Here is an 11,674-nt window from a genome sequence, read left to right as displayed (position 1 = left end):
GCCAAGGTCATGTCAAACTTTTTTCTCTATATAGAGTTCATGGTCATTTTATGGAAATATATTCAGTACATGTAAATCACTGAGTGAGCTTACTGAACTGGGTAGGGTACAGTCAGCATGAACTTGTCTCTCACCAGCACTGTAAGACTCTCTGTAGGATAGAACTCTTCCTCCTCTACACATCATCTCCAACAGGCCCAAGAAGTCGGGAAAGGTGCGTTTTCTGCATTAAAACATCTGTGTTAGATACTTTAGTCTAAATCTAAATTTTAATATCATATCCAATGTAGTAGAGCTTCTTTCCTGTTCCCTAAGCTCAAGTCTGACCTGGCGTTTGGAAGGTAGCAGTGAGAAAGGAGAAACAAGAGGAACTTTCCTTAGGCTGGTATTCTGCCAGCCCACACCAGCCCTGCCGGGCATCCTTGCTGGCTGGTCAGCATGTGTGCCCCACCAATGGTGAAATACTCTGAATATCACACCTGGCTTTTTCACTCTCCTTTGTCTCCCAACTCCTCTGCTGCTTCCAGCCAGAGCTTTTAGTACTTTCTTAGACAGCAAATGTCTTCTGCCTGTCCCAGTAAATATCCAAATGACAGCTCTGCTGTACAGCACATGAACTGGCTTTTTGAGATGCCAATGCACATGCCCTTCTTAGTTAAGATCCTTTCAAGATGTCTGAAGCCTGGCTACCTTTCACAGTGCCCTATGGGAAAGCACATACACTGGCTCCTCCAATTTGGGGAAATGCAGCTTCAAGCACTACTGATCTGTCCTCTCTGTTTTTGCAGTCACCACCATCCAGCCTTGGGCCTTCAGACTTTCCCAAGTGAGAGGCAGACACCAGGCCCTGTGCCCCTCCCCAAGCTTCGAGGGACATAAATCAAACTCTCAAGACTGATTGTGTATGGGGGCACCTAAAAGTCTCATCACTCTTCAAACCAGAGGGAGATGCCAGTCTGTCTCTTGCAGATGACATAATATTTAGGGGTGGGACCATATTCACTTGGCATAGAAGGGGGAATTACCCCCTCCCCTTCCTAAGGAAGAGAAAAGAGAGCTGTCAGTCTCCTTCAAAGGAAGTTTCCTTCACCAAAGTTGCTTTTGAATGCCTGTCTTCTCTTACCTGGGCTGTTGGAGTGATGGTAGCTGAACTGGGCTGCCACCTCCAGCAAAGCCCATGGGGCTTTACGTTCAGCCCTTTTCTTTAGTATGCTGGAAAACTTTTTCACCCCTTGTACCTTTCACAGCTTTAGAACTTTTGCTGAAATTACAAGGTAACAAAAAAGTGACATGCCCATTTGACTACATTTTACAAGCTTTTCTCTTGCATGTATTTTTTTAGAAATGCTTAAAGGATACTTGGGACCTTAGAATTACTCATTTTATCATTGAGCAATCTAAGGAAAATACTTATTCTCTCTAAGTCTCAGTATATTATACGTAAAATGAGCTAACAAGAAATTACCTGACATGATAATTATGAGATTAAATGAGATAACCTATGAGAATTCTAGGTAAACTTTTTAGTGCTATTCAAAGATTAGTTAGTATGGTAAATATAACCTGAGTAAAGTGGAAATGAAAGGCAGGTATTAAAGTAATTCAGGCTTACAAAGCATCTTCCAGTAGGTAATATAGATAAAGATACACACCTGAATACAGTCTGAGGCTTATAAAGAGCATCACATACCCCAACCCTCAACCTAAACTCTTAGATGACACGAAAATGTTTTCAAATTGATACACAAGAAGAAGGAGGGGGAGGATAAAGAAGGGAGGAAGATGGAGGGAAGGAGAAGAATTATTAAAGAAAGGAAAAGAAACAACAACACTAGAAAATGTTCATTGTGGCAACACAAAAGCCCCTTCTCATGGTGTATGGTTACCAGCTCGTTTTCACTTCTCAAACATCTACTCAGATCTTGCCATATAGCCTCCCTCCTGCCTTAGCATATCTAAGATGTTTTCTTTCCAAAATGTTAAAACTGCCATATACGTAACTTACAGTTTTCCAGCTATTTTACACATCTGTTTTTTGTCTCTCCAATTAAAATTTTGAGATGCAGGCTGATCTTTCTATTTCTTCTGTGGCCCTTGCAATGCAAAACAGATGGTTAAGTCCACAGATGACAATAAGAGTATGTTCATTTGCCTTAATTCAAATCAAAGTGTGACATGAACCTAGGCTGAGAACCCTCAAGGTAAATTCATTTCTGTAGCAGATTTCATAAATTCTACAGAAAATGCTAAGGTGCTCAAAAAATATACAGGTTGGATAAATAGCTAATATAAATGAGCACAGGCAACTGAGGTGACATGGGAGCCTCTGAGACCCTCGGTGCTTCCAGTAAGAGTGGAAATATCATGCGATATTTTTGAACTTCTGTTTTTGTATCAGCACTTCAGAGGAAAGAGAGCAATTATTTATATACCCACACAAATATCTGCCAAATGCAGGGAGCTACATCACTATTTATATTAAGAATTTTTTTTCCAATACCAGAAAAACTTACTTTACTTTCAGCTTCAGTCTTGATTTGTACTAATCTTTTCATTCTTGCCTGCTCTGAAGCACAGATTATATTATTTCTGTTTGGTAAAGTGTTAATTCCTAAATGTGCAGAGTTATAAACAGTTAAAGAAAAAAGAGGTTAAACCAAAATAAGCGCTTAAGAAATTACTCTGAATCAAGGACTATGCTGTCAATTTACATTTTTTACCTTTTAAAGTCACAACACCCCTTCAAAGTAGCCACAACAGACCTTGGGAAACAGGCTTAGGGAAGGTAAATAATTGGCCAAAGACCACAGAGATCTATTTGATTGCAAAGTCTGTTTTTTGATCACTATTCCATTTTGCACCCCCTAGCTCATAACCAGGGCAAATGAGCGTTTGGCCATTAATACTCTGCCTCTGAGTGGCTGGAAAAATGAAGTAGCTCGTCCCACCAGAGTCATTCAACTAAAATGTTTTTGTTTTGTTTGTTTATTTTTTACCACTCAGACACATATTTAATAATTGTAAAAATCCAAAAGAACCTCAGTGTCTAATCTCGAGGTCACAGGTCAACTGCCCTTGGAGGGTTGCTTGACAAAGCTGGACGTGCTCCTGCCTTCCTGCCATCCACTGAAGCTGCCTCAACCAGCCAAGGAACAGGGGTCTGATCACTATGCTGACTTCTGTATTCTCTTAATCTCATTTTATGTACTATGTGTTTAGTTTCGATAAAGCACTTGTACCAATGGCTCTGGAGCTTGGAGGAAGACTAAGTGATTCTGAGTAACGTGTGGGCCTACACAGCAGAGCTCTCCCTGAGGAGGAAAAGAGTAGGTCTTTTCTTCCACTACCAGGAGAGTCACGAGTGTCAGTCCTATCCGTGGGCCACTAGTGCTAAAAGGCTGGAACCATTCTGTCTCTGAGCATGACAGGTTCTTGCTCTCCCTGGGGAGAGGCAAGGAGCCTTCAGTCAGGAGTCTTCTGTGAAGGAGCACCATGACGGCCATTTCTGATCCCTTCATCCAGCTGTTGTGAAAAGAGGCAAAGGAGGCCACAGAGCAAGAAAATGCTGAGTCTGGCAGACAAGAGAATGGACAATTCTGCCCTCATTTGTGCTAGTCGTTAATGTACCACTTTTAAACTCCAAGATGCTACTTATTTCCCTTCATTGTGCACTTGTAGTTGCGTCTAGAATCAATTCTAAACCAAAGTCTCTTATGAAGCTTTAGTCTTCAGGTTGCCTATGAGGTATTTAGTCACACCAATTATGTAACAGAGCTGTCATAGACAATGTGGCTTTGCAAGGGTCCACCTTCTTGTTTATTGGCAATCAGGGAATTAATGCTCTCAAATTGACGCAAGGAGCCTGGACTGTCCCCATTTTATAGAAGCCACATAAATTGCCTCAGGACTCTACAAGAGCTGCCCAAGAACCTCATGGCTATGAGATTTCTATCTGTGGGTCATGAATCTGTTTCCCATGAAAGATTCTATATTCCAGCCAAGAGACACTCAATCCTGGTGTAAGTTTTGTTCTCTCAGGACATTATAAAGGAGGCAAAATGATGGAAAGAAAGGATACCAGGGTGGGAATCCAGTTCTGCCTCAAACTAGCCAGGAGACCAGAGGCAAGTCCTGGAAGGCCTGTTTCCCTGTCTACAAGTGTTACATTGGACTGGATGGGCTGGAAGTCCTGTCACAGCCTGAGATTTTGTATGACTGTTAAAATATCTGAATGTCTGAGGTCCTTAAAAAATAGGTATGCCCCCCCCCAATTTAGACTAGATTTGCTGAGTGTGGTGTTCCTCTAGTCCCCAATAACACACTGCCTCCTGATCTGCCCTGGCTCCCCAGGGAGGAATGAAAGAAAGGCTTTGTGACATACAAAAATATAAATGTAGTGACAGCTGACCTTTAGTAGAAATGAGTCTTGCCTTTACACAGCTTTGTATAACAACTAGGAATGGCTATGCTTTTTCCTCTCCCCACCCCAAGCCTACTCTTTTAAGCATGCAGGACGTATCCCCACCTCCTATTTCTCCTTATTCCACCAGGGGACCCTGACGAAGGAACAAAGGAGTCTTACAAAGAGGAGGTGTCTCAAGTACCAAACGGCAGCCACGTGATGATGTCAGGTAGGTCTGACACTAAAAAGAGGTTGTGTCCAGCAGAACCCAATTCCATAGGAGTCCCAGCTCCAAGACTGGGGGGCAGCAGGCGTGGAGGACAAGCTCCCTGCTGAGAATCAGTCTGCAGGACCCACCGGAGGATGCTGTGGCTGCGCAGCACCGGAGCGCGTTGTCGTAGATGGTGTTCACACTGGTGCAGACGGGCTGCTGCTGCAGCTCCGTCACCCGACAAGCAACGAGCCCGCCAGCCACACGCAACAGCAGCAACAGCCCCAGCACAGCCCAGGATCGAGTGTGGTTCCCGGGTGGTGGCTTCCGGGGCCGAGAGCCGGACTTAGATTTCGGGGCCTGATCTGTTTCCTTCTTAGGTTCCTTCTGCTCCCGCTTGGCTGCTTTGAGGGCGTCCTACTCCTTTCTCCGGCGCTCCTTCTCTTCCGTCTTCTCCCGCTTCCGCAGTTCCGCTCCGGAGCCTCCTTAGCTCGCTGCTTGGCCTCCCACGTCTTCTCAGCCTCTCGGTCTATTTCCAGCTGCCGCTGCCTCTCTCGCTCCTGATCGAGCTGCACCGCCTTCGTGTGTTCTAACACACTGTTGGCGCACTGCTTACGCTGCTTCTCGTCCAAGCAAGACAGGATCCAGGGGGTTATCCTTCAGGCCAGCCACTTCAGACTCCTGAGCTGAGCAAAGCTGACCGGCAGGGTGACCAGCCTGCTGTTGAGGTCCAGGTGCTGGAGGTTGACCAGGAGGCCGAAACCCGCTGGCTGCTGCTGCAGTTTGTTCTTACTCAGGTCCAGCTTCACCAGGTGTGTGAGGCCACGGAAATCCAACAGAAGGGTACTCAGTTTACTGCAGGACAGATCCAGTATGGTGGCCTTTGGGGGGCAGCCAACTCCTTGACCGGTACCTCATTCAGGTCGCTGAGGCTCAGGGCCAGCTTGTTGCTGTCCAGCTCGTGGAGGTTCCCGCCCTGGCTACCGGTCTTGGTCATGGTGACGCCGGCTGAACGGGGCTTCGACGGGCAAGAGAAGGGGTGAGAAGCCGCTCGGCGGACTCACACTCGCACCCAACCGACAATGCCTGCGTCCCCTGCCACCCATCTGCCCCCCAGTTGGCACTCTGAGCCCCGCGCCCCATTCCCACCGGTGCAGCCGCGACAACGATGATGAAGTAACTCATCCCACCAAAGTCATTCAACTAAAATGTTCAGTCACCATGTGCACCTAGGTTTTTCTCTTTTTTTTAACAGTTTTTTGAGATGTAATTCACACACCATCCAAGTCACTCATTTACAGCCACTATGGAGAACAGTATGGAAGTTCCTTAAAAAACTAAAAATAGAACTACCATACGACCCAGCAATCCCACTGCTGGGCATATACCCTGAGAAAACCATAATTCAAAAAGGGTCATGTACCAAAATGTTCACTGCAGCACTATTTACAATCACCAGGACATGGAAGCAACCTAAGTGTCCATCAACAGATGAATGGGTAAAGAAGATGTGGCACATATATACAATGGAATATTACTCAACCATAAAAAGGAACGGAACTGGGTGACTTGTAGAGACATGGATGAACCTAGAGATTGTCATACAGAGTGAAGTAAGTCAGAAAGAGAAAAACAAATATCGTATATTAATGCATATATGTGGAATCTGAAAAAACTGGTATGGATAATCTTATTTACAAAGCAGAAGTAGAGACATAGATGTAGAGAACAAATGTATGGATACCATGGGGGAAGGGGGTAATGGGATGAATTGGGAGATTGGGATTGACATGTATACACTATTGATACTATGTATAAAATAGCTAACTAATGAGAACCTACTGTATAGCACAGGGAACTCTACTCAATACTCCGTAATGACCTACATGGGAATAGAATCTAAAGAAAGAGTGGTTGTATGTATATGTATAGCTGATTCACTTTGCTATACAGTAGAAACTAACACAACATTGTAAAGCAACTATACTCCAATTTTTAAAAAAGTGTATGATTCTGTGGCTTTTGGTGTATTTACAGTTGTGCAATCATCACCACAGTCAGTTTTAGAATATTTTTACCACCCCAAAAAGAAACCCTGTACCCCTTGGCTGCCAGCTCCCAATTCCTCCATCCCTCCAGCTCTAGGCAACCATTAATCTGCTCTCTGTCTCCATATATTTGTCTGTTTTGAACATTTCATATAATGGAAGCATACAGTATGTGGCATTTGTGACTATTTCCTTCAATCAGTGTAAGATTTCTAAGGTTCATTCATGTTGTAGCATGTATCAATACCTCATTTATTTTCATGGCAGAATAACATTTTATTGTACAGATATGTCCCATTCTGTCTATCCATTCATCAGTTAGTGGACGTTGGTCTGTTTCCACCTTTTGGCTGCTATGAAGAATGCTACTATGAATGTTCATGTACAAGATTTTGTGTAGACATATGGTTTCATTTCTCTTCGTTCTATACCCAGAAGTGAAAATGCTGGATTCTATGGTAACACTATGGTTAAGCTTTTGAAAACTGCCAGTTTTCTAAAGTGGCTGAATCATTTTTCATTCCCACCAGCAGTGAAGGAGAGTTCCAATTTCTCCACTTCCTCACCTACACTTGTTATTATCTGACTTTTTGATGATAGCCATCCTAGTAGGTATGAAACAGTATCTCATTTTGGTTTCTATTTGCATTTCCCTGATGGCTAATCCTAGGCTTTCTTTGAAGTGCATCTTAAAATATTTGTTACAGTTATTCAATTCAGTGTTAAAATCCTTGCTCTTAAAGCAATTCAAAAATCAATGAGAAAAAGGAGTGACTGTAAGCTGATAAGAATGTGTGTGCATATACATATGCACATGTGTGTACCTCTTGCATGCATACATTTATTTACATGTAAACATGTATGTCTCAGAACTATGAAAGTGTGGGCTCTCAAGTTAAATTGCTTGAGGTCAAATCCAGGCACTGCTACATAGTACCTGAATGACCTGGAGTAAGTTGATTAATTGCTCTAAGCTCATTTTTCCTATCTATAAGTAGGGACAATAAAAACAGCATACATAATTTGCTTAGCATAGCACTTCTAGATAGTTGATTTATAAATATTAGCTCAATATTTCTGTATTCATTGACTCTTTTACAATTAGGAGGCGTTTCATGTACTGCACAATTTAAAAAAATCAATGAGGTTTACATTTTATCTTTGCACATACTTGTTTCTAAATATTTCTAGCCCACATTTTGGTTTAGCCTTTAATAGATTCCCTGTCGTGGATCAGTGTTCCGCCTTACCTAATTTCTCACCCTCCCCTTCAAAATACAATTATAAATTCCCCATACAAAAAAAAATAATAAGAAATATCTTTATTGCAAAACAGCACCATCAGTTCTCACAGTAAAATGCATCCCATGTTGATACAGTTCTAAGAGAGGTCCCAAGGCAACCAAAAGAGGAAGAGGAAGCCCTCAGGGCCGGTGAGAGCATGTGCCCTTGAAGGGCAATCGAACTCTCCTTCCTTTCCCCTCCAAAGCCTCATGATTTAGTCCTTATACTCCCCACTCGTCAAACCAGGGGAGCAGGGGAAATAAGTAGCACAAATTACCAAATAATGCTCCTTATTTCCATATAGAAGCAGGTGCATTTTCCTCAGGATAAGTGGTGTGATGACACTGATCCACTCTGACAGGCCAGCTGATCTAAAATTACTCAGCACACAGCCCCTGGCTGGGGAAGCTTCTCCCAAGAGCTTATTCTGAAACTCTTCAATCCCCCAGGTGCTAATTAAAATTTACTGGATAATATTTGCAAAGCTCAATGGCCCTAGTTACAGCAATTATCAGTTACTAAATGTTAGTGCCGGGGGTGTCACCTGATGATTGGCTTTTTTATTCAAGAGGATTGTCCCTCTTCCCCCACCCATGATTCTTTCCCTCCACTTCTTCAAGAATCCAAATGGGCTAAATGTTTCAAATGGCTTGAGAGGAGGAAAAAAATCATCATCCTACACTTAAAATAATTCTTTTTTCCTTGGACCACTAGGCACTGAGGGATCAGGGTTTTAAACACAAGGATCCCACTGTGGAAGTGAGGGGCTAAACTGGAGTTTCACCTCTGAGCCACCATCAAGGTGTACTCCTGGCTCATCCATTTGCCTCAGTGATTGCATCAGCAGGTAGACCAAAGGCCCTGACCAAAGCCCGCTAATCTTATCAGGTTATTGCAAATGACTGCTCTTGAAATGGGAGACAGTATGTCTAAACAAAGGAGAACCGACCAATTTATGGAGTTGGCACCAAAGGAGCCATAGGACAAGGACTCAGCCTGGTTACCATGCTCTGGCCCCGGCTTCTGCAGACCACACGAGGAGACAAGTATTGCAATGACATACAGAGGCATTTCCTGGGTTTAACTGAGTTCAAAATGTGCTTGTTGGCCTTCATTAAGCAGATGAACTGTGACAAAAAATAAGATGGTCCAGATACTCTCTAAATAAATGACCTTAAAATTAATAGTCAAACTTCTTTACGTTCTAATTCAGGAAAGACGTCAGATCCAAGACCAGTTTAACTCAACCCCCTGATCTGGGGGCACCAGCGGCTTTTGCTCTTTGCTCATATACCAATGGCAACTTTTTACTAAGACACAGTGTTCTCAATTGTTTCTGTGTTTGTTTATTTGTTTCCAGAAGAACACTTTTCCAGAGTTCTCTTCCAAGAGAACTAATATTTGTGGAACATCTACTATTTGCCAGACATTAATGCTCGGCACGTTAAACAACCACATACAGCTTTCTTTGTCTTGGCCCAACTATAATGTCAGCTCTTCCCTTTCCCTTTTAAATAAATCTATTTTCAGAAGCAGAGGAAAAGGTGATGGCCCAAATTTTTGATAGTCAGGGATATGTGTAAAAGAAATATAAAACAGTAGAAGAAAGACCAAACTTTGTGAGAGAAAATCCAAGGTTATTAAAAAACTCTTCCCCTTTCAATACCTCTGGCCTTCTCCAAGGCATTGAACATTCTGAGCCTAGAGGCACCTCACTGGGTCAAGATTAGACACTGCACGTGAAGGAGCTCAGAGAGAGGTGAGATGCTGTATAAAGTAGGAAGACTCTTACTCTAACCAGGAGGTCAATAGAAGTGAAATATTGAAGATCCTCACAAACACTTGCAATGCTCATAGAGATCAAACCAAGAGGTTACTGAGTTAAAAAGGCACAGCTGTGTATATCCTGCAGCAAATGATGATCATCAATAGTTAAAGTTGTTTCTGGTCCTGGCTGCATAAGGTTTTCTTCAGAACCAAGCAGGTTTAAAACTAACTTGCAGCAACAATTAATATGCTAGACCATTCTATTTCTTTCATTGTACAATATCATATAGAAACAAACTTTGCATCCTTTTGAAGTTTTATAGGAAATACATTGGGGTAAGGAAGAGAATGTAAGTTTGTTGTACAGTATATATAAGCATTCTCCTCCCTAAGCCCCCAATAAATCTCCTATAAAGTTTTGAAAGGATGAAACATGTCTAGCAAATGTCTTTTTTAAAGGCTTGGGGTCAAACATACTTGATTTTCCACTAGGTTAAAATAATTTTTGTATGTCCAATCTATTAAACCAAATAATGAAAAAGATGTACAAAGCAGCAATTTCATCTGCATTTTCAATAGCTGTTTCCCTGGGCCAACTTGTTGGCAAAGCAATTTGCATGAACATTACTAGCCTCAACCAGAAAACATTCAGTAAGTGTCAGATATTCGCTGGGAACTTTTTGGTACTGACTGATCTACAAATCATTTCAAATACATGGATACCCGAAGGATGGGAGGAAGGGACTTTAGCCAGGAAAAATGGTGAGGAGGAACATTTCAGGAAAAGGAAGTAGCACATGCCCATGGGAAGGAGAAACCGTGGCTGGAATAGAGTGAAGGGTGGGTGAGGTAGGCAGAGGTTAGATCATGCAGGACCTCAAGGTCCTAGGAGGAAACACAACTTATTCAGATGGTTTAATAATGAGATTTTAACAATAGGGATACTTTCAGATGTGTAGGCAGTATTTCAGGAGTCAGCACTCAGAGAAAGCATAACAGGAAGCTCTCACCATCCCTAGGACAAGAAGGAGGAAGAGAAGTATTGGAGTCTGGTGGGAGCTGGAGCTGTGGAGGTGAGGCTACCCACACCTGCTGGCAGAGAAGAAAGGCAGAAACAGGGAAGCAGCAGGAAATACCTCCAAACCCTCCGACTCTCCTAATGCTCTGCCAGTGCATCCCATCCAGTGTCTTTCTTGGGACATAGAGAAATTAGGGGAGGAAAAGATGGCAAACAGAGAATAACCAGCATACCGGACTTTTTATTTCATCCTAAGACAAATGGGAAGCCTTTGAAAATTTTTAATCTAGGGAGTGAAGTGGTGAAATTGACAGCTTGGGTCTTTTCTGTTATAGGTTTTCTGAAACAGCAGTCAAATGCACATTTTCTTCCATACTGATAATCGCTAGGCAAAAAGACAGAGGGGGGAGGGGAGGGAAAGAGAGGGAGGGAGAAAGGAAGAAAGAAGTGTGAGATGTTTCAGGTTTGTTACAAGTTTAAAAACAAATAGGGGGGCTTCCCTGGTGGCACAGTGGTTGAGAGTCTGCCTGCCGATGCAGGGGACACGGGTTCGCGCCCCGGTCCGGGAAGATCTCACATGCCGCGGAGCGGCTGGGCCCGTGAGCCATGGCCGCTGAGCCTGCGCGTCCGGAGCCTGTGCTCCGCAGCGGGAGAGGCCCCAACAGTGAGAGGCCCGCGTACCGCAAAAAAAAAACAAAAACAAAAACAAATAGGAAGAGACTATCAAAACTAAAGGCAGGGCCTCCCTGGTGGCGCAGTGGTTGAGAGTCCGCCTGCCGATGCAGGGGATACGGGTTCGTGCCCCGGTCTGGGAGGATCCCATATGCCGCGGAGCGGCTGGGCCCGTGAGCCATGGCCGCTGGGCCTGCGCATCCGGAGCCTGTGCTCCGCAACGGGAGAGGCCACAACAGTGAGAGGCCCGCATACCGCAAAAAGAAAAAAAA

The 11,674-nt window shown here is 43.5% G+C and overlaps 1 pseudogene across 1 annotated transcript; it reads right to left on the bottom strand.

Moving 5' to 3' along the window:
* Positions 1-4,596: 4,596 nt before the first annotated feature.
* LOC309806924 (leucine-rich repeat-containing protein 59-like) lies at positions 4,597-5,610 on the bottom strand (annotated as a pseudogene). Its single transcript has one exon. The product of its transcript is annotated as a leucine-rich repeat-containing protein 59-like (transcript).
* Positions 5,611-11,674: the final 6,064 nt, after the last annotated feature.

The sequence above is a fragment of the Mesoplodon mirus genome (assembly GCF_964341445.2).
Source record: "Mesoplodon mirus genome assembly, chromosome: 1".
In the NCBI taxonomy this organism is placed as follows: Eukaryota; Metazoa; Chordata; class Mammalia; order Artiodactyla; family Ziphiidae; genus Mesoplodon; species Mesoplodon mirus.
This window is presented reverse-complemented; position numbering and strand designations above follow the sequence as displayed.